At 39.1% G+C, this 23,687-nt stretch overlaps 1 long non-coding RNA gene across 1 annotated transcript in view; it reads right to left on the bottom strand.

The window, feature by feature from the left end:
• The window catches only part of LOC134479679 (uncharacterized), a 39,106-nt gene that overhangs the window by 11,661 nt on the left and 3,758 nt on the right, over positions 1-23,687 (bottom strand). Inside the window, exon 2 of the long non-coding RNA XR_010053281.1 lies at positions 20,834-21,422. This is a non-coding gene — a long non-coding RNA (uncharacterized LOC134479679). The remainder of the gene's footprint in view (positions 1-20,833; positions 21,423-23,687) is intronic.

The following is a 23,687-nucleotide window of genomic DNA, read 5'->3' as shown; positions in this document are numbered from 1 at the left end:
AAGGCTTCTAAGGGATAATGACAAAACATAACAAAGTAAAATATTGCAAGCGAAAACAAAAATCATCATATTAAAATTGGATAAGGCAGTTCAACTGCACAGAAGAACTCAAGAGATGGCACAAGAGTCAAAGACCTACTTATCCGCACACTCAGAAGTCCCACCAAACACTAGACAGAAAACTGTGATACATATGCAGAGGACCTGTGCACACGTAGGCCCTATGTTTGCTGTTTCATTCTCTAAGAGTTCATATGACCTTTTCTCCATTTATTTAGAGGGTCTTGTTCTCCTGGTGTCCTCCATCCCCCTGACCCTCGCATTCTTTCATCTTCCCCTTTTGTGGAGTTCACTGAGCTCTGAGGGGATGGATTTAATGGAGACTTCCTTTCTAGAGGCATGTGGAACAGGGATTTTTAACAGCACAAGCTAAAAAGTATTGGTTGCACACACACACACACACACACACACACACAGAGAGAGAGAGAGAGAGAGAGAGAGAGAGAGAGTCGGTATTTAAGTATTAGCAATGTTTTGCACACATTTTACAAGAAAACCAGAAGACACAGTCAGACTCCCTGGTACTGGTTTTACAGAGAGTTGTCAGCCGATTTATGAGTGCAGGGATTGAACACAGGTCCTCTAGAAGAGTGGCAACCGCCCTTCACCACTGGACAATCTCCCTGTCCCCTCAGTTGTTAATTATGACACAAAATTGATATTACGATGTTACATGAATTGTTTGGAACCTAAGGTTTGGAGTTAGTTGTCCATGATCATAGAGTTTCTGAGCAGCAGTTCTGACATCCTGGCTCAGGTAGAGCCCCCATGCTACTCTCCTTAGATGTGTCTGCAAACACCTGTAGCAATCAGAGCACCCTATGAGGCAAATACATGCTAACACTTTCACATTTGAAACCAATTTTAACTGCACGTTAATTAAGCAACAAAAGAACAAATACATTACAAAAGAGTGGTTAAATTCAAGATTGTAGCTGAGATAAATGCCATTCCACTCTGAAGCTTCTCTGGATGAAATCAAGATTTTTACTCTACTGACCCATCCTCACAATGTGCTAGTTGCTTCTGTCCTCCTGGCTATGGTTAATTTTTTTCTTGTGTGTCACTGGCTATCAAAATCAGGACCTTGTGCATGCTAGGACCATGACTCACCCCTGAGATTAATCACCCATTACTTGGTGGCAGTCATGATAATTTCATCTTACTGTTTTCTGCAAGTTATTCACTATCTGCAACTTGTATGTATCTTCATGCTTTATCCTTAAACTCATTGGAAATTACTAGGTCAGATTGATCATGCCAATATGAGGCAGCCTGTTAACATTACATTGAAAATGAAAACTCCATTTTATTTTTCTGAATGTCTCCTCAGAATAGAGGTCTCATTGTGAAAGGTCCTTATTTCTAAGTGTCCTGTTACTTCCTAATCAATCTTCTCAGCAGCCACTATGAAAGTCAAATTTCTTAGCCTTCACTTCTCCATCTATAGGAAAGGTGAGGCTATGCTTCAATGTTAGGAATCTAATGACCTACTACTCTGAAACATTAAATTTCATAATTATTCTTAGACATTTCTTCTTAAGGAAAATTGGAAAATAAAACTTGATCAGAAATGTTGACCAAGAATCCATAAGTCGTAGGCATTTTCAAGCAAACTTTAGCATTCTTTGATCGACCCAATGGATGTCTGTCTTTTCCTGGTTTATAGATTAAATTGTTCAACTTTTCAAGTTGTAAAAAATTATTATCCAAGTTACTCTTGATCAAAGAAACAAAAAATATTGTGTGTGTGTATGTGTGTGTGTGTGTGTGTGTGTGTGTGTGTTGTGTGTGTGTGTGTGACAAGTGGAGGAGCGGAGAAAGAGAGGGAGAGAGATAGAAAGAGAGAGTGAAAAAAGTGAAAGAGACAGGAAGAAAAAGGAAAGCCTATGAATGTCAAATTTGCCTTTTCTGGGTCTGTTTTTACCTATTTACTGAAGGCCTATGTAAGCCTCTTCTGTTTAGAGCGTCCTGAGTCAGCTGCTCTGTTTTAGCAGTCTCCCCATTAAACACAATCTTAAATTAAAACCTTGACACCGTACTAGCTAGTTTTATGTCAATGTGATATAAACTAAAGTCACCTGAGAAGAGGGAAACTCAAGAAAATGCCTCCATAAAATCATCCTGTGTGCAAGCCTGTAGTGAATTTTCTTAATTAATGATTGATGGGGGAGGGCTCAGCCGATTGTCGATGGATTCACTCCTGGATTGGTGGTCCTGTGCTTAGAAACCCCCCTCCTGTGGCCAGGCAGGGACCCCAGTGGAGTGATTCTTACCCTGTCATCCTTCTATGATAAATACCCATATGTAAGTGGAGGTAAAACATCCTTTCTTCCAACTTTCTTTCGGTCATGGTGTTATCGAACAATAGTACCCCTCACTAGGAAAAATTGATACCAGGATAGTCAAGCTGTTTGTGTGGCAGAAGACAGAATCAGAAATTTGATCCAAGTCTTTGGAGAAGGCCAGGAAATAGTGAGTAAATCCCAGACATTGGACGTGACCTATTTTCATAGTTAGTTTGATTTGATTTCATTTTGACTATGTCCTGGTACTTTGCTCTTGAAGTAAGAAGGTTTCTTTCTTCCTTTCTTTCCTTTCTTTCTTTCTTTCTTTCTTTCTTTCTTTCTTTCTTTCTTTCTTCCTTCCTTCCTTCCTTCCTTCCTTCCTTTCTTCCTTCCTTCTTTTAAAAAAGGAGTCCACAACTGAGAGACATTATATTTTAAGAGACTTTGGAATTTAAGAGACATGATCCTCTAAAGTGACAAAACTGTTAAGTTCGAAAATGTAGAGGCGGTGGGACTTTTTCTTTGTGTGGAATATTTTATATTGTGGTATTTTAATTAATGTTTGATATTAGGAATGAACAAGAAGTGAAAGGTTGTGGCTTATCAGTGGTGTGTTTGTGCTACCAGTTGACCATGGTTCAGTTGTGCTAGCTAGTTTGGGGTCAACTTGAGTTGAGTTAAAGTCATCTGAGAGGAGGGAATCTCAATAAAAATGTCTTCATAAGATGAGCCTATAGGGCATTTCTTAATTAATGATTAATGGAGGAAGACCCAGTCCATTGTGGATAGGGCCACTCCTGGATGGGTTGTTCTGGGTTTTATATACCCACAGGTTTCTGTTCTGTTTGAGTTTCTGTCCTGACATCTCTCAATAATGAACAGTGATACTAAAGTGGAAGCAAAATAAACCTTTTCTTCCCCAATTACTTTTGGTTGTGGTGTTTCATCACAGCAATGGAAACCCTAACTTTGGCAGATACTATCTCTCAAATTAAAATACATCTTTTGATTTACAAAACATGCTTTTCTATTACTCCTAAGGCTCAGGACAGGAGTCCAAGAAGATGGCATCTTGACATACTCAGGATTTTACATTGTAGGAAACAGAGTGCCACTGAAACATAAGGGTCATTCTGGACTCCCTTTGCTTATTACTCCTGGAGCAGGTCACAAAAGACCAATCTCTCTTGAAAGGAGGTCACCAAGCTCTTATTCTAGAGGAAAATAGCCTACACTCAGATTAAAAGACGAATAGAAAGAGCAGTCTCTGGAAAACCTACTCCAAATTATTGTCATTACATCGGACACCTTTGTCCTCCAACTACACACCTGGAAACAGTCCAGAAAATTAGTTTTCCTTGAATTGTGTATTATTAAAAGACTCATTTAATAGATGCTCAATAAACTTTGATTAGGTAAATTGGCTATGCTTTCCCTTGTCAGGTTTTTCTTTCAGGGGTGTCTTAGTTAGGATTTTACTGTGTGGCCAGATACCATGACCTGGGCAACTCTTATAAGGACAACATTTAATTGGGGCTGGCTCACAGGTTCAGAAATTCAGTCCATTATCATCAAGGCATGGCAGGATCATGGCTGCATCCAGGTGGGCATGGTAGTTCAGAAGGAGCTGAGAATTTGACATCTCATCCGAAGTCTGCTAGCAGAATTCAGGCTTCCAGGCAGCTAGGATGAGTCTTATAGCCCACACCCACAGTGACACAGCTACTCCAACAAGGCCAGATCTACTGCAACAGGACCACACCTTCTAATAGTGCCACTCCCTGGGCGGAGCATATACAAATCATCACAAAAAGTCACAGCTGTGAACTTTGCAATCGATTAAGAAAAGATACTGCTTTTGAATATTATTTTTAATAAGACTCATCAAATCTGAATTGCAGAGAAGAACAACAGCTACTTCAAAGGCTAAGTAATTATAACTTAAGTAAGCATCTACATGAGCTACAGAGCTGAGGATCAGATGATTGGAAGTTGGAAATAGGATGAAGCAATAAATAAAGGGAGGGGGATTAAGAGGAGAAGACTGTAGAATGCAGAGTAGGTGTGGGCAGGCAGAGCAGGGAATGCTGCAGTGGGGGTATATTGCAGAACTCGTGGTGAGACTAAGGGACTGGGTCTGGATGAACAGAGGAAGAGATGAAGACCTACAGTCAGTCTACCTGCTACCCTGGCAGAAGTCATTAAAATGGTGCTTTAATGATTTGTTTTCCATGCTTTGTCTTTCTTTGTAAATATGAGCATTAAAATAGAGGTTGAGTTCTAAGAGTAACATAAAAAGTACTGCATATTAGAACAAAAAAATAGAGTTGACAGTTATGCTTCTATTTAACATTTCTGATGCTATATCAGGAAAACATATAGCATAAATACATAGTCTTGCCATACTCTTTATTATAAGTTTTTAAATATTATGAATGTTATATATATTACACACACATAGATAGATAGATATGTGTATATATCTATGAGCTGTTCTCCATAATTACTAATAAACTTAATAAAACACATGTGTAAAATTACAAAGAGCTGTCATTCATAAAACCATAATAAATATTATGAGAATTCTATCTTAATTCAAATCCATTACTATCATAGAGGACAGTTCAGCTATGTGGTTCACTTAGCTTATTATTTTGACGAACTTAAGAACTTCTCTACAGACTACTTTACCATGTTGGAAACAAAGATCACATCACAACCATCTGTAAATAGCCAAATTGATTCTGAACATTCATTGAATCTTTTTTCTGGAAGTAAAATACCTCGAAAATAATCTAATAAAATGATTTTTACATTTCTTAGATTATTGTCTATAATTAATTTTATACCTACTTAGTCTTCTACAACATATTTGCAGCTGGTGATACAATTTTTGTAGGATTAATTAATGCAAAAATCAATGATCTGAGTATTTCATTGTAATATAAGCCTGAAGAATAATTATATTGCCTTAATATTAATTTCACACCCGTGTAGCAATAAAATTGCATCAAAAATGTCTACAACTCTGTAGAAGTTTAGATTTGTAATAACTACACATGCTACCTAAATGTTCACTAACATGAACAGGCAGGGAAGTTTTATGATGCACTGCTAGGGTCTGAATTAGAGTGGGTATTATATATATAGATTTTTTTAAGAAGTATGACTTATATCATACTTCTGCATTTTGCACATCAGCTGTGTAAATTAAAATTGTTAATTGGAAAATGCATCCATCAGAAAATGATTGGAAGTTAAGAGATTATAGCAAGTGTCATGGTGGCTAACAGGAGCAGTATCTCATTGTGGAGAAGACTGGTGTGTCAGCTTCAGGGCTTAATCTTCAGATTGGCATGTGTATGTCACTCACTGCGATTGTACCTTTGTGTCTTCTCATTTGGATACATCTGGACTTGAATTGAACATGGCATAACCATCATCATCCCCAATATTGCACCAGTAGTGGCTTTGTATTACTTTGGTTCATGTAAAACTCTGAGGCAAGGAGACAAATCAAAATGTTCTTCTAAGCTTTCTGTATACTTGTTTCTACACCTCATGACTGAATGCTCATAAGAAGACATGCTATGAGTCAGAAACAGGGACAGATATTACTTGAGAAAGATGGGCTACTGAGAAAAGAAAGGGGTGAGAGTAGAGTGTCTTTTTAGTATTAAAAATAATGAAACTAATTCTGGAAAGTATTGTTCCTAGAGAAGTAACCATCATACTCCCTGGCCTCCTGCTAACAAAATCCCAGTGAAAGGATAGTATGGTTGCTAGCATAGAGTGCAACACTGTGTTGGGAATAATATTCAAATAGTATAAGTAGCAAATGCTAATTATAAGCAGCAACTGATCCTTTCACCGTGAAGCCTTTTATTTTTTTTCCTGAGTCACTGTAAACTTCTGACTTTCATGGGATGGGCACTTCCAAGAAGGAGTTGAGATCCTGGTCATTTTGCTAATTCTTCACAAAAGTATTACTGGTGTGTCTATAATACTGCACACTGGATAAATAGACACTGTCTTTGCCAACCTAGGACATCCAAGAAGAACAATGAACTGACCTGAAGGACCTGGCAACTGCATTGTTTTCGTGGAAAGCCATATAGATGGCTGTCAGGTACCAGAGTGGACACCTAGATTTTTTTAATATTTATTATTATATATTATATACATATGTAAAAATTCTTTGTGAATTTCATTGGTACAATGTACTTTGATCATATTCACCTCTCCACCATCCTCTGCAAGTCTGCCTTGTTCTACAACACCCCTTTTTCAAACTTTGTTTGCCCTTATAAAACAACCCATTGAGTTGGTTGGGGCAATAGGTATGGGGCAATTTACTGGATTGTGGTCAACCTACCAGGGGCTACATCCTTAAAGAAAACTGATCTTTCCTTTCATAGTGTTCATAATGTCTCAGGGGTGGGAGCTCCTGACCCCCCTCCCACTCCCTGCTACCATGTAAACTGGTTCGGGGTTTTACAGGCTTTGTGCTGCCATGCTCATCTTCCCAGAAAAGAACAGAATGATCACAATTAAACTCACAACCTCTTTGATAGGATGATGGCTGTGTTTTTAAAACTAACATGACTAAAAAACATTTTAAAGGTGTATTTGGCCTGAATGTATGAAAATGATATGTACCTGCCTTGATGATTTTCAATATAGTATATATTCAGATCAATACTACTGGTCACCATCATCTTTTATAAGAGAAACTTAGGGAAAGATGGTGGAATGGCCAGATGGAGTTTGTCCCTGTTAGACTTAACGACTCTTCTGAATTACAAATAGTAACATCAATTATAAGTGATATTTCTCATGTTAAAGTGCCTGGGTAAAGGAATATTAAATACAAACTGTGGCCTTGTTTTGAGCTAAGCTACATTGATCTCCGAATTTCACATACCTTTCAGATATCTGATTAACTGTAGTTCATTTTTGAAAATAGATTACTATTGACTCAAAGTTGAAAATTTACAAGTGAGAGGATAGAGGGCTGACCCAGAAGTTAAGAGCACCAGCTGTTCTTCCAGAGGAACCATGTTCAATTCCCAGCACCCACATGGCAGTTTACAACTGTCTGTAACTCCAGTTCCAGGAGATCCAACACCCTCACACAGGCATACATGCAAAAAAAAATCCACACAAATTTACATAAGATAAAAAATATTTTAAAAAGAAAGGAATAGAATTAAACAGAGCAACTGGAAAAGTACTTCTTTGTTCCATGGAAAACTAAAGAATTGTTCTTGGAAAAGCTCCTTAGGCAGAGGCCTTTTAACTGTGCTACTGTGACTGACATTATAGTATTGTTGCCTCATTTTGGGTGAACCTACATTGATCCCTGAATTTTACTGTCAACAGTAATATGATACTATAACTCACTTGCTCATGTGTAACTTAGATATTTAAAGTACATGATACACCAGGATTATAAGCTCAAGTAGACATGATTTGTGTGACTCATCAAATGACACATCAGGCAGAGATGAGCCATCACAGATCACATTTAATGAAATTTTGGAAAATACACATTATGATGTGATTATCTTATCTGTAGAAACAGTAGGATGACTTATTATACAATAACTTGTTTCTATTTTACAACGACACATCTTAATTGTCTTTCTATTGATTTGTTGCTAAATATCTCAAGTTCAATTTTTATCTCCTGCTAGCAACACTAGTTTTATACTTCTACCAATGGTGTATATTTCTTTCCTTACAGGGAGAGGATGGTTTTAATATCAGAAGATCTTTCTAACTTCACTTTGTCTTGACTTTCATCTATTGTAGAAGACAATATTATCCTGTGATGGAAGAGGTTCCATAGCATTATCAAATCTTCATCAGTGTATTCGTTAAACAATCATTGCTATACAACATCTGTAGGTTGAGTGTTCTTGTACACATGTTGCTATTACTGGTGATAGACTCAGTTGTTTTTCCATCGTTGTGACCAAATACATGACAAGAAGAAGCTTTTAAAAAGAAGGATTTTGTTTGGCTCAATTTCAGAGGGCAGCCTCCACCATGACGAAGGAATAGCTGCTAGAAAAGAGTGCTTTCACACCAACAGAAGGTACCAAGTGATCAACAGTGTTTGCCTTACACTGAAAACATAAAATTGAATATGTCTTACAATGTATATAGGAACGGTGGAAGCTGCGGTGTATTGCAGCACCTCGAAAGCCTCATAAACATGCTAGCCGTTATATGTTCATGAAATCTGAGGCCAGAAAAATTTGCACTTGCTCTTTCAAATGGAACACTGTGGTCACATTTAAGCTATGACCGTGAGTAAACGGGTCAACTTTCTACTCGAGTACTTGCCACTAAGCTTTTAACAGCGTGCTATTGGCTACAGAGACTATTCTCATCAGAAGGGAGTTCAAATCATTTGGATAGTCATGCTAGGGAAGTTAGCATGTGACTTTTGGCTTTAAGTAATAAGAAGAACATAAAGTTTGCATAATAGGAGCATTTCTACAACACTCACCTGACGTTGTGTGTAAGAAATTGAAGTTAAATAGCACATACAGTGTGTGACAGAAGGGATCAGAAAGGGTGTGCCATTTCCTGATTCCTTCAATGAAATTGAGTTCCAGGAGGACAGGAAGTTCTGGATATTTCAGTCTTTTTTTTTTTTATTAACTTGAGTATTTCTTATATACATTTCGAGTGTTATTCCCTTTCCCGGTTTCCGGGCAAACATCTCCCTCCCCCCTCCCCTTCGTTATGGGTGTTCCCCTCCCCATCCTCCCCCCATTGCTGCCCTCCCCCCAACAGTCTAGTTCACTGGGGGTTCAGTCTTAGCAGGACCCAGGGCTTCCCCTTCCACTGGTGCTCTTACTAGGATATTCATTGCTACCTATGAGGTCAGAGTCCAGGGTCAGTCCATGTTTAGTCTTTTTAGTCTTATATCCAGCACAGAGAATATATTTGGCAAATGAGTAAAAGAAGGAAACGAGGCATCAGGTAAGGTTTTTAATAATATAAGTACTTGGTTACATTTTTCCCTTTGGTTAATTCAGAGACCTGTGGAAAATACTTGGACAAATGATACACTACTGGGAACTTATAAAGGCAACAGAAGAGAGACAAAGCCTTACCAACAAGGTATTATTATGGTGAAAAGGGTAAGAGAAAACTAATTTTAAAACAGGTAAATTGGTTGATGACTGTTGCTAAATAAACAAAAAGGACTTACTTTAATCAGGATTTTACCAAGTGACTTGAACACGGGGTTAGTTTGTTGCTTTTATTTCAAGGAAGACGAAGGATTAGTTCCACGACTCTTTACTGGAGGATTTTTATAATGAAACACATTAGGATTCACAAGAATTGGCTGTCAATTCCATAATGATTGAACACGGAGAAGAAAAGACAAAAATGATTCTTGTTCCACTTGAAGAGCTACTTTATTAAATTAGATATTGTGTGGGAAGCATTTAGCCCAGTGCTTGGCTTTCCTTCAGCTTTCGGTAAGTACAAAATATTGTTGTCATCATGGAGAGGGAAATTGCAAGTCTGCAATCACATGTCACAACTGATTTACCGTAAGTAAAGTATACAGCAGATCAGAACAAAGATGACAGTCACTCAAAAAGCCTGCAATTTGCTGGTTTTCAACATGGAAGGACTCATTTCTTTCTATTCAACATTTTGAAGGACCCATTTCAGAAAAAGATTTCCATTTGGGGTTTTCTTCCCTGCAATTTTTTCATTTAATATTAAGTAAAGAATATGTTACCTTTTATAGTTTTGCCATTCGTGTACTTTGTTGATGGAGTGATTCAATTTGGTTTACTGGGTGACTAGGTAAGTACTATATCGATGTTGCCAAATGGAGTAGTCAAACATAATAGCCATAAGCCAGTTCTTCAGCACTTGAAACATGCCAATTATATTCATGTGGCAATAAACCATAGTCTATTTGCCGATTAATACTTGTCTGCAGTGAGCAACACACATTACAAAAATGCCTAAAAGATTTATAAATTTTGAAAGTATTTTTATTAAGTTAAGGCTATTCAATGATTAGTATTTTCAAATTTTGATTTGTTACAGTTTGTTTTAACCATGTGATGGTGACTAATAGTTTAACCCTAACCAAGTTGTCCCTCAACCAAAGAATGGATAATGAAAATATAGTACATTTACGCAATGGAATACTATTAAAAGTAAACACATCGTGAAATTTGCAGACAAATGGCTAGAACTAGAAAAGATCATTTTAAGTGAGGTGATCCAGACCCAGAGAGACAGGAACGCTATGTCCTTACTTGTAAGTGGACATTAGCCGTGAAGTAGAGAATAACTATGCTATAATCCACAGACTCAAAGAGACTAGGTAACTAATAAGGAGAGTCCAAGGAAGGATGCTTGATTCTCACTCAGAAGAGGAAATAAAATAGAAGTTAGCAGCAAGGGATATGGAGACTGAAGTGGGCACTTCCTGTAGCCAGGCGGGACTTCCGGCAGAGGGAGGAAGACACCAACCCACCCACAGACCTTCAACCCAAAATGTATCTTGCCTCCAAGATATGTAGGGATAAACATGGAGCAGAGATTGAGGGGGTGGCCAACCGATCACTGGCCCAACTTGAGACCCATACCGTGGGAGAGACTCAACCTCTGACACTATTAATGATAACTCTGCCGTGCTTGCAGACAGGAACCTAGCATAATTGTCTTCTGAGAGGCTTCATCCAGCAGGTGATGGAAACGGACGAAAAATATCACAGCCAAACATCAGGAGGAGCTCAGGGAGTCGTGTGGAAGAGTGGGAAGAATAATTGAGAGAGCCGTAGGAGTCAAGGACGACACAATAAAACCTACCGAGCCAATTCATCTCTGCACATGGGGGCTCACAGAGACTGAACCACTGACCAAAGAGCATGCACGGCCTGGACAGAGGGCCCTACATATTTGTAGCAAATCTGCAGCATGGTCTTCATATGGGTCCCCTAACAATTGTGACTCGATATGACAGATTGGGTTTGTACACAAGGGTTGTGGGGCTTCCCTTCTCAGAGGAAAAGAAGAGAGAAAAATAGAGTGATGTGGTGTAAGAGAGTGGGAGACTGTGGTCAGGATGAAAAGTGAATAAATCAATTAAGGAATGAAATAAATAAATATGTTTAACATACTTTAACAAGAGCTTGGCTACAGTTGGCTTCGGTCACTTTCAACTTTTCAAATTTGCAAATGCCCAGAGTTACCAAGTAATTCAGTTTTTTTTTTCTCTTTTATCATTTCTTTTGTTGAGCACCATTTCTTGAACCCACCTCCTCACATTGTTCCAAAGAAATGGCCTGGCACTTTGGTGCTATTCCTCAGTAAGATGCATTACCCTAGTGCATAAACCTTAGGGAAACACTGCCATCTGCTGAGCAGAACATGTACACAGTTTTTTTAACTTGGGCTGCCTTGATTTCAAGAAAGAAAACCACAAACAAACCCAAAGTTGTTTTTAAAAAAATATTCCTATCCAATAAAGTGCAGGAATAAAGTCAAATCCCAGAAACCACCATATCCCGTGAATAAAAGTTCAAGAATGTAAAAAGGAATCAATCCTACTTTGCAATAATTGCCTATAAAATATATTACATTTCCCCTACTTACTATTTATGAAGACTATATATTTAAATGTCATTAATAAGATTTAGAAAAGTACTTTAAAATTAATGTTTTATAGTTCTTCAACATCCTTTCTTTCCTCTTGATATTGATGATTTGAAAGGATAACCATAGTTTTTACTAGAAACTCAAACATGCCAATTTTTTCCTTTTCCTTTTTTCTCTTTTTGAATATAAATTCTTTTCTCATACAATATATCCTGATTATAGTTTCCCCTTCCTCTCCTCCTTCTAGTTCCTTTTGACTTTTTCTCCCTTCTAGATTCACTCCCTTTCTATCTCTCATTAGAAAAGAATGAAGTTCCAAGAGCAAATAACCTATCATGTCAAAATAAAAAAGATGAAGCAAAAGACTATCATAAGTTGGACAAGGAAACCCAGCAGAAGGAAAAGAGCCCCCAAGAAGCCTGATACGGATGTCTCATCAGAGGCTCTGTTAGATCTTTACTGATACAGATGAGGATGCTTTCAGCTGACCATCGAGTTGAGCAGGGAACCACAATGGAGGAGTTAGAGAAAAAGCTGAAGGAGCTGAAGGGGTTTGCAAACGAATAGGAAGTACAGCAATATCAACCAACCAGAACCCTAGAGCTCCCAGGGACTCAATCACCAATCAATGAGTACACATAGAGGGACCTACAGCTCCAGTCGCATATGTAGCAGAGGATGGCATAGTCTGGCATCAATAGGAGGAGAAGTCCTTGGTCCTGTGAAGGCTCATTTCCCCAGTGTAGGGGAATGCCAGAGCATTGAGGTGGGAGTGAGAGTGCCTTCATAGAAGCACGGGGAGTGGGAATGAGGAGTGAGTATGGGAGATGGGGGGGGTAATATTTGAAATGTAAATCCACAAAATATCCAATAAAAAGGAAAAAAGAATCAGAGACTCATTGTCCTCACACACAGGAGGCTCATAAAAATGCTAAGCTGAAAGATGGATTGTACGTGGAGAGCACCTGCTGTAGACCCACACAGACCCAGTGCTTTCTGCTTCAGACTGTTAGCTCCTAAAAGTCTTGCTTGGTTGATTCCCAGGGCCTTGTTCTCCTGGTGTCCTCCATTCCCTCTGACTCTAAACACTGCCTCCTTTTCCACAGGTCCCTTGAGCTCTGAGGAGAGGGGTTTAATGGAGACATCCATTTAGACTTTCCCCTTTCTCCCCCTCTCCCTCCCTCTTCTCCATCCTCTCTCTTCTTCCCCACTCCTCTCTCTGCATAACTTGTGCGATGGGTCTCTCTAGTGCCACTTTCTAATTCTGCTGACTCTGGTCTTTGCTTTGTTTGCTCTGGTACAGTTGTTAGTGTATCTTGGTATCTTGAAAGACCCTCCCCACCAGGTACACATTGGAAGAATGGAAGGTTTTATACTGAACTTATACATATTTTCAGAAATTAACAATTCTTGCTTTTTTAATCTTAACATACCTCTCCTCCCTTGCTGAAAACATTCCTTAACGTCTAATTTTTCCTCTCTCTGCCTGCCTAGTTTTCTCCCCTGCCACTGAAGTCACAGATTTAATATCTTTTTTCAACTCCAGTTTGTCTTGTGTCTATTTTTCAGTTTACCTGCTCTTTGTCCACAAAGTGTCCAAGGTATTTACTGCAGACAGAATCCATCTGTTCAATAACATTCAAATTTAAAAAAGAAAGTACATGGCAGATATTCAGTAAGCCTGTGAACAGATGGACTAAACTCTTTAACTGGCCTATAAATTAGTTTATTATAAATTATAAGGAAAGCCACTAGTTTAGATACATTATTATTAAAACCATTTTTAAACCAGCAATGTCTGAGTGTTCCTCTTACTCCACATCCTCACCAGCATGAGCTGACATCTACTTTGTTGATCTTAGGATTTCAGAAAGTTGTAACATAATCTCAAAATAGCTTTGATTTGCATTTCCCTGATGGCTAAGGATGTTCAACATTTCTATGTTTCTCAGACATTTGAGTAATCTATTAGGAATTCTCTGTTTAGATCTGTACCCCATTTTAAATTGTATTATTTGTGTTTTTCATTTTGGTTTCTATGTTCTTGAGTTCTTTATATATTTTGGATATCAGATGGGTAGCTAGTAAAATTCTTTTCCTATTCTGTAGGCTGCCAATATGTCCAAATGTCTGTTTCCTTTGCCACACAGAAGCCTCTGAGGTTTACAAGGCCCTAGTTGTTAATCGTTGACCTTGGTGCTTTTCTGTTATTGGTATTCCACTAAGAAAACATTTTCCTGTGCCAAAGAGTCCAAGACCATCCCCTGCTTTCTCCTCTGTTGAGTTCAGTGGCTATGGATTTATGTTGAAGTCTTCGATCCATATGGAGATGACTTTATGCGGGATGGTGAGTATGGGCCTATTTGAATACTTCTACATCCAGTTTGACCACAACTGTTTTGAAGATGCTGCCTTTTTATCTCAATGTATATTTCCAGCTTCTTTGTCAAAATTTGGTTGTCTACGTGGTGTTAACAGTGTGGATTAATTGTTGAAGGGGCTAAAGGGGCCCCATGGGAACCCCTAAACAGCCCAGGCAACTGACAAGACTCTAGGTTTCTCTCCACAAACTGACAACAAGACCCCACTGCTGAAGACGACAACCACACAAGTCATTGAAGATGGAGATTTGTGGAGCTGGGGCCTAGTTTGAGGCTTCACCCATACCCCTGTGTTTCAGTGTTTTTGTTGCAGGAAGATATTCTGCATGCTGTCAAAAGAAAAACACAAATGCAAGCCAGCCCCAAACCTTTATCTACAAAGGTATACTGCCTGCAAGTTATGTTAAGACACCAATAGCAGAAAACCTGTGGGAATATCCAATTAATATCTTATCTGACATAATGTTCACTCTGTTAGATGAGACCTAAACCTGACATTGCTTGATTGTCCCAGAATCTGAAAATAGATAGCCCAGGTACCTGTGGTAAAACCTAGGTAATACTAATTTAAAGAAAGAAGAAGGAAAGAAAAACAGTGATAAAAAATAACTGCTAGTGATATTCTACTGTACACATTGATGAGTATCTTGTTCAGCCATCATCGAAGAAGCGTCATCCTGCAACAGATAAGAACAAATATAGAGACCCACACCCTGTCGTTATGCTGAGTGGGAGAGATCTTGGAACTTAGTTCTAAATGGAATTCTCCATCAAATCCCTAACTTCAGACTCCAGGGAACTCTGACCCTAAGAAATAGAGAGTGGGACTGGTATAAAAGACAGAGGGAAGGGGTTGGGGATTTAGCTCAGTGGTAGAGCACTTGCCTAGCAGGCACAAGGCCCTGGGTTCAGTCCCCAGCTCTGAAAAAAAAAAAAGACAGAGGGAAGAGAGAAAATAAAATCCTCAAAATCAACATAGAGCTTACATATAAACTCATCAACATTAAAGCAGAATTAACAGAACCTGTATAGGTGTGTAGCAGATCATCTGCTCTGCTATATTGTGGCTTTGAATTTAGTAGGACTTTTTGGGGGAAATTCTTGAGCATGTGAACTAGTGTCTGTGACTCTTGTACTCTTCTTTGAGTTCTTTTTCTTCTCTTGGTCTATCTTATCCAACTTCAATGTAATAGTTTTTTCTTTTATTCTATTTTGTAATCAAAATGAAGGAAGGAAGGAAGGAAGGGAGGGAGGGAGGGAGGGAGGGAGGGAGGGAGGGAGGGAGGGAGGGAGGAAGGAAGGAAGGGAAGATTTGGCCACTAGGGTCAAGGTTAACAATGGAACTGTCATTTATACCTTCTGGGAGAGTGTTCTCCAATATTTCAACCACTCTAGGACAGATCTCATGTTCAGGAGAAGTGGCCAAGAAATAATGAATACTATGTTTTAGTGTGTTTTTATTTAGTTACAGTGTGATTTTTGTTTGTTTGCCATTATTTTCCTTTTGGGGTGATGTATTTTGTTTTCTTGGTTTGGAGTGTATTTTTGTTTTATTTCGGATTTTGCTTTTATTTTAGAACTGTTGAGTGGGGCACCCAAATCCCATGGGGGAGAGGGCTGAACACCCACAAGTTTAGACAATCCTGAGACTGCAGAACAGACCGACACTTCTGCCTACCTCTCCTGTATCCCTGGCCCAAGAGGAAACTGCATAGTGACTCTGGATACAGGAATATAGGAGCAGGCATCAGCAGGAACCTGCTGGTCTGGCTAGCTCCTGGAACTGAACTGAACTGGTCACACAGCTACCTGCACCTAAATCCCATGAGAGAGAGAGAGCCAGACCCTCAGAAGAGTAGACATTCCTGAGAACTCAGAGGAGACTAATCTCTGCCCACATTCCCCAGCCGAAAGGAAATCAACTACTCATATCTGTACACCCTGGGCACAGGGACATAGTAGCAGCCAGGGCAGGACCCTTCTGGTTTCTGGCTGTGCCCAGAGCTGAAAGCCAGTCTCCAGGAGCGCCTACACACCTGAGAGGAGAGTTCTTTGTTTCCAGGTCCAGCTGAAAGAAAACAGACCCAACAAAGAAAGATTCAGACTAATTTCCCTTGTGAATAGTTATACAAATATACTAAATAAAATTGTTACAAACTGAGTCCAAAAACACATCAAAATGATCATCCATCATGATCAAGGGATGCAGGGATGGTTCAATATATGAAAATCCATCAATGTAATCCACTATATAAAAAAAAACTCAAAGAAAAACACCACATGTTCGTCTCATTAGATGCTGAGAATGCATTTGAGAAAATTCAATACCCCTTTATGATAAAATTTGTGGAAAGATCAGGAATTCGAGGCCCATACCTAAACATAGTAAAAGCAATATACAGCAAACCAGTAGCTAATATTAAACTAAATGGAGATAAACTTGAAGCAATCCCACTAAAATCAGGGATTAGACAATGCTACCCACTCTCTCCCTACTTATTTAATATAGTACTCGAAGTCCTAGCCAGAGAAATTGGAGAACAAAAGGACTTCAAAGGATACAAATGGGAAAAGAAGTCAAAATATCACTATTTGCAGATGATATGGTAGTGTACTTATGTGACCCCAAAAGTTCCACCAGAGATCTACTAAGCCTGATAAACAACTTCAGCAAAGTGGCTAGGTATAAAATTAACTCAAACAAACCAGTAGACTTCCTCTATTCAAAGGATAAAAGGATGAGAAAAAAAGTAGGGAAATTACCCCCTTCACAGTTGTCCCAAGTAATGTAAAATACCTGCCTGTGACTTCAAGCAAGTGAAAGATCTGTATGATAAGAAATTCAAGTCTATGAAAAAAGAAATTGAAGAAGATCTCAGAAGACAGAAAGACCCCCCATGCTAATGGATTGGCAGGATTAATATAGTAAAAATGGCCATTGTGTTGAAAGCAATCTACAGATTCAATTCAATCCTCATCAACATTCCAATTCAATTCTTCTTAAGTTAGAAAGAGTAACTTGCAAATTCATTTGGAATAACAAAAAACACAGGATATTGAAAACTAAACTCAACAATAAAATAACTTCTCAGGGAATCACCACTCCTGACCTCAAGCAGTATTACAGAGTAATAGTGATAAAAAGTGTATGGTATTGGTACAGAGACTGGCAGGTAGATCAGTGGAATAAAATTGAAGACCCATTAATAAATCCACACACCTATGGTCACTTGATCTTTGACAAAGGAGCTAAAGTCATTCAATGGAAAAAAGATAGCATTTTCAACAAATGGTGCTGGTTCCACTGGAGGTCAGCATGTAGAAGAATACAAACTGATTCTTTTTTTTTTTTTTTATTAACTTGAGTATTTCTTATATACATTTAGAGTGTTATTCCCTTTCCCGGTTTCCGGGCAAACATCCCCCTCCCCCCTCCCCTTCCTTATGGGTGTTCCCCTCCCCACCCTCCCCCCATTGCAGCCCTCCCCCCAACAGTCTAGTTCACTGGGGGTTCAATCTTAGCAGGACCCAGGGCTTCCCTTTCCACTGGTGCTCTTACTAGGATATTCATTGCTACCTATGAGGTCAGAGTCCAGGGTCAGTCCATGTATAATAGTCTTTAGGTAGTGGCTTAGTCCCTGGAAGCTCTGGTTGCTTGGTATTGTTGTACATATGGGGTCTCTTCAAGCTCTTCCAGTTCTTTCTCTGATTCCTTCAACGGGGGTCCTATTCTCAATTCAGTGGTTTGCTGCTGGCATATGCCTCTGTGTTTGCTGTATTCTGGCTGTGTCTCTCGGGAGAGATCTACATCCGGCTCCTGTCGGCCTGCACTTCTTTGCTTCATCCATCTTGTCTAATTGGATGGCTGTATATGCATGGGCCACATGTAGGGCAGGCTCTGAATGGGTGTTCCTTCTGTCTCTGTTTTAATCTTTGCCTCTCTCTTCCCTGCCAAGGGTATTCTTGTTCCCCTTTTAAAGAAGGAGTGAAGCATTCACATTTTGATCATCCGTCTTGAGTTTCATTTGTTCTAGGCATCTAGGGTAATTCAAGCATTTGGGCTAATAGCCACTTATCAATGAGTGCATACCATGTGTGTTTTTCTGTGATTGGGTTACTTATAGCCCTGTACAAAGCTTAAGTCCAAGTGGATCGAGGACCTCCACATCAAACCAGATACATTCAAGCTAATAGAAGAAAAAGTGGGAAAGAGTCTCAATTACATGGGCACTGGGGAAATTTTCCTGAACAAAACACTATGCTCTCTAAAGTCAAGAATCAACAAATGGGCCCTCATAAAACTGCAAAGCTTCTGTAAGACAAAGGACACTGTCATGCAGACAAAACCGCAACTAACAGATTGGGGAAAGATCTTTACCTATCCTACATCTGATAGAGGGGTAATATCCAAGATATACAAAGAACTCAAAAAGTTAGACTCCAGAGAGCAAAACAACCTTATTAAAAAAAAATTGGGTACAGAGGTAAATAAAGAATTCTCAGCTAAGGCATATCAAATAGCTGAGAAATGCTTAAAGAAATGGTCAACATTCTTAGTTATCAGGGAAATGCAAATCAAAACAACCCTGAGATTTCGCCTCATACCAGTCAGAATGGCTAAGATCAAAAACTCAGGTGACAGCAGATGCTGGCGAGGATGTGGAGAAAGAGGAAAACTCCTCCATTGTTGGTGGGATTGCAGACTGGTACAACCACTCTGGAAATTAGTCTGGAGGTTCCTCAGAAAATTGGACATTCCACTACCTGAGGACCCAGTTATACCTCTCCTGGGCATATACCCCAAAGATGCTTCAACATACAACAAAGACACATACTTCACTATGTCCAGAGTAGTTTTATTTATAATAGCCAGAAGCTGGAAAGAACCCAGATGCCCTTCAATAGAGGAATGGATACAGAAAATATGGTACACATACACAATGGAGTACTACTCAGCTATCAAAGACAACAACTTCATGAAATTCATAGGCAAATGCATTGAACTAGAAGATATCATCCTGAGTAAGGTCTCCTAATCACAGAAAAACACACATGGTATGCACTCACTGATATGTGAATATTATCCCAAAAGTTCGATTTACCCACTATTCAATCCACAGACCACATGAATCTCAAGAAGGATGACCAAAATGTGATGCTTCACTCCTTCTTAAAAGGGAGAACAAAAATATCCATAGGAGGGGATATGGAGGCAAATTTTGGAGCAGATACTGAAGGAACGTCCATTCAGAGCCTGCCCCAGATGTGCCCCATATAGGCACAAAAATTAGATAAGATTGATGAAGCTAAGAAGTACATGCTGACAGGAACTGGATATAGATATCTCCTGAGGGACACAGCCAGAGCATGTCAAATACAGAGGCGAGTGCTAGCAGCAAACAATTGAACGAAGAGAGGGACCCCCTTTGAAGGAATTAGAGAAAGGATTGAAAGAGCTGAAAGGGCTTGCAACCCCATAAGAACAACATGCTGGGGTTGGGGATTTAGCTCAGTGGTGGAGCGCTTGCCTAGCAAGTGCAAGGCCCTGGGTTTGGTCCCCAGCTCCGGAAAAAAAAAAAGAAAAGAAAAGAAAAGAAAAGAAAAAGAGAAAAGAACAACAATGCCAATGCTCCCAGGGCTCCCAGGGACTAAACACTACCCAAAGACTATACATGGACTGACCTATGGCTGCAACTGCATATGTAACTGAGGATGGCCTTGATGGGCACCAATGGAAGAGGAAGCCCTTGGTCCTGCAAAGGTTAAAGGTTGGACCCCCGTGTAGGGGAATGTCAGGGGTGGGGTGGGAATGGGGATGAATGAGGAGGGGAACACCTTTATAGAAGAAGGGGAGGGAGATGGGAAAAGGGACTTATGTCTGGGAAACAGGGAAAGGGAATAACATTTGAAATGTAAATAAAAAATATCAAATAAAAAAGAGAACTGTTGGGTGGGAAGGAGGAGATGTTATAAACAAACTTGGAGAAGGGGGAAATATGAGCAATATATATTTAAATTTAAAAATTATTTCTGAGACCCCATAAGAACAATAGCAATGAACCAGAGTTTCCAGGGACTAAACCACTACCCAAAGACTATACATGGACTGACCCTGGGCTTCAACTGCATATGTATCAGTGAATAGCCTTGTTGGGGCACTGGTGGAAGGGGAAGCCCTTGGTCCTGCCAAGGTTGGACCCCCAGTGCAGGGGATTGTTTGAGGGGGGGACAGGGAGTGAATGGGAAAGGGAACACCCTTATAGAAGTGGAGGGAGAGTGGTTAGGAGGCTGACAGACAGGAAACCGGGAAAGAGAATAACATCAGAAATGTAAATAAGAAATACCCAATTGATAAAAATGGAAAAAAACTTACTTCAAGTAATAAAAATATTTAAAAATAACTTTTCAAGCAATCGGTTCCGTTAAAACTTTTGTGAAATAAATAAAAACTCATACCTCAGTGGTTTTGGTAGTCTCCTTCTTAGTAGGGGAGGTTTCCCATTGTTTGAATATGCTTGAGGTTGTCTTTGTTCTTCATAGTTTCAATCCTAACTGAACATTATAGAATGTTCTGTGGTTTGGGGCAATTTGATATCCAAAGTGGTTAACTGACATGCTGATTTTAAGCTATTAGTTCCCACATAGATAGAAACTCATACCTATGCCAAACTCCAGAAAACACTGTTAGATGTTGAAAATCGTAAATACTACATTATATTTTATGTGCATCCTTTCCTAGTTTTATCTGTGGACAAGTATCTCAGAAAATGCCCAGGTTCTTCCTTCTTCTGCGATGCATCTCTCCAGGCTTTCTATCTTCCTTCAGTTTTTGTTCTCCACTCATGATCCTAGATTTCTCCAGTGCCTGGTATGTTTTCCTAGGACACTTACTTTAAAAGGCTGGTTTTAACTTCCGCATTTTTCCACAGTTCTGGGGATCTGTACTTTTGACTTCAATTTTACTTAGCCAGGCATTTGGGAAAGTGGTGGTTTTCTCCCACAGTCTGAACAAGAAGTCAAGCCCAAATTCCTGGCATCTGGTTCCCTGCAAATGCATAAGAAAAGGCAAACTAGTGCACGAGAAATTTCATCAGTAGCTCTGGTATGAAATGTTGAAAGCTCATGCTTGATCTGCTGCATTAGATACAGTCGGGAGGAAATACACTATCAAAAGACCCAGGTATAGAAGCACACTGAAGAGAGTCATCTCTCAGCAGAAGGTGGACAGATTTCTTCTGTCTTTAGAAACATGGGATTCCTCTGGTAGGTTTCATGTGTGATTCCCAAATTTGCTCTGCATGTTGCCCATTATTGCAGTGAAAAGGAAAAGACAGCAAATAACCCAGGAAAGTGTTGCTCATGCAAGGAAGGTGAAAGTGATAGAGACACTTCCAGTTCATGCTTCTTCTACACAGTGTCACACAGCCTGAATCTGTTGTAGAAGGTGGCAAGTATATTCCTGGGATGATGAAGGAAATGAATTAGGGTAAAGAGGATCAAATCCAAGATACCCTCAGGTAAGAAATGGGTAATTACAAAATATGTTCAGAAACTACAGATAGTTTCCAATTTCTTCCGAAAAAAAAAGGTGGATTATAGGAGAAATTTATGTAGGATGTGAATAATTAAAAATAATAGCAAACACTGGAAATGAGAAAAAATGGAAATTTTTTCATAAATTCAGCATTTAAAGTAATTATTTTTGTAGGACTATGACCTATTGTTAGGGATGCAGTTGAAGGGAGTTAAGGAGCTCAGAATATGTGAGGCATTGATGAAGTCTTGCAAAATAATGGAATCAGCAAATAATAAGGGGCTTGAACGTAGATTAGAAAATATACAGGTTAGATGGTGAAGAACAGTATAATTGGGAACTTGGAATTTTTAAGTAAAAGGATGCATGGTTATCAAGGAAATCAGTAGAGGAAGATATTGCTGGAGGTATGTTCCATCAAACGAAGTCAAAAAAGTTTAAACATTTTCAAAGGGAACTGAGCTGGTCAAGAGGAGGATAATGATAATTTTAAAAGAGAAATTGAAAATGTCAGAACATAACAAACATGCTATTGAAGTAATAATCCAAGGAAGACCATGTAGTTTACAAGGTTAAGATGTGTCTACTTGATGGCCTGCTCACTTACATAAGTCTCACAAGGTGGTAATAATAAAAATAGGCTAGCACCGGGATACTCAAATGCATTGTAGCTCTTACAGAAATATGTAATGTTTGTGATATGGAAGATACACATCTGCTTTTACTGTGGACAAGATATTTGTCATAAATTAAATAAGGTCTTGGTATGTATTTATTTTGTTCAGTTCCCCATAGGTCATTCAAAAGCGTGAATGCTCTAAGGATTAACTTCTTACAGTAATTCACCTATTCACAGGGATTGCTTTTTTTTTTTCTTTTTTTTTTTCCTTTTTCTTTTTTTCGGAGCTGGGGACCGAACCCAGGGCCTTGCGCTTCCTAGGCAAGCGCTCTACCACTGAGCTAAATCCCCAACCCGGGATTGCTTTTTATTAGTTAAATAAACTTTAATTGCTTGCCACTATTGTTTGTGTTCCTTCACAGTACCAAATGAAGGGAAAGCCTAGCTGAACAAGCCAGAGCATGTTAAGAAGTTCAGTATTCAAACCTGTTGCCAAGGCTAAATTCCATGTCCATTGAATGGCAAAGGATCAAGGGAAAATTGAAGTTTCATAGAAAAGATGAATAAGCCTTTTCCTTTGAATAATAATTGAAAAATGGCAAGTCACTCAAATAGAGTAGTCATAGGAGGCATTAGAAAAGGAGAGGGAGGGGAAAGGGGATGGGAGGAGGAGAGAGAGAGAGAGAGGGAGAGAGAGATATCTCCAATGCTAGTAAGATTTACTGAAAGGTGAAAGGAAGCAAGAGTCAAATGGGGCAAAGTTGTAAACTGAAGGTACATGAGTAGAATCAGGAAAATGCTGGGAAACATCTTGAAAGCTTATTAAAGAATGTTCTTTTTTTCCTCTAAAGGTAACTGGAGCCATAATTCTGGCACCACGTGGACAATGAATTAAAAAGGCAACACATTGCGGGATATAATTTAAGAAGCCAGTGTACTGGTTCATGAGTGATGCATGTAGTCTAAATCACAAGATGTAAATGATGATGGAGAACATTATAAGAACATGCCTATAAGAAAGAATAAAGGAAGAAAAGAAGGAAGGAAGGAAGGAAGGAAGGAAGGAAGGGAAATGCATTTTGATCACAGAGAGCTGAAGAGAGAATTTGAATCCAAAGCTGTAGTGCTTGATAATTAAGGTGTTATTTTTCCCCACA

The sequence above is a fragment of the Rattus norvegicus genome, chromosome 7 (assembly GCF_036323735.1).
Source record: "Rattus norvegicus strain BN/NHsdMcwi chromosome 7, GRCr8, whole genome shotgun sequence".
Classification (NCBI taxonomy): Eukaryota; Metazoa; Chordata; class Mammalia; order Rodentia; family Muridae; genus Rattus; species Rattus norvegicus.
Note: the sequence above shows the minus strand (reverse complement) of the source record. Positions and strands in the feature narration are given on the sequence as shown.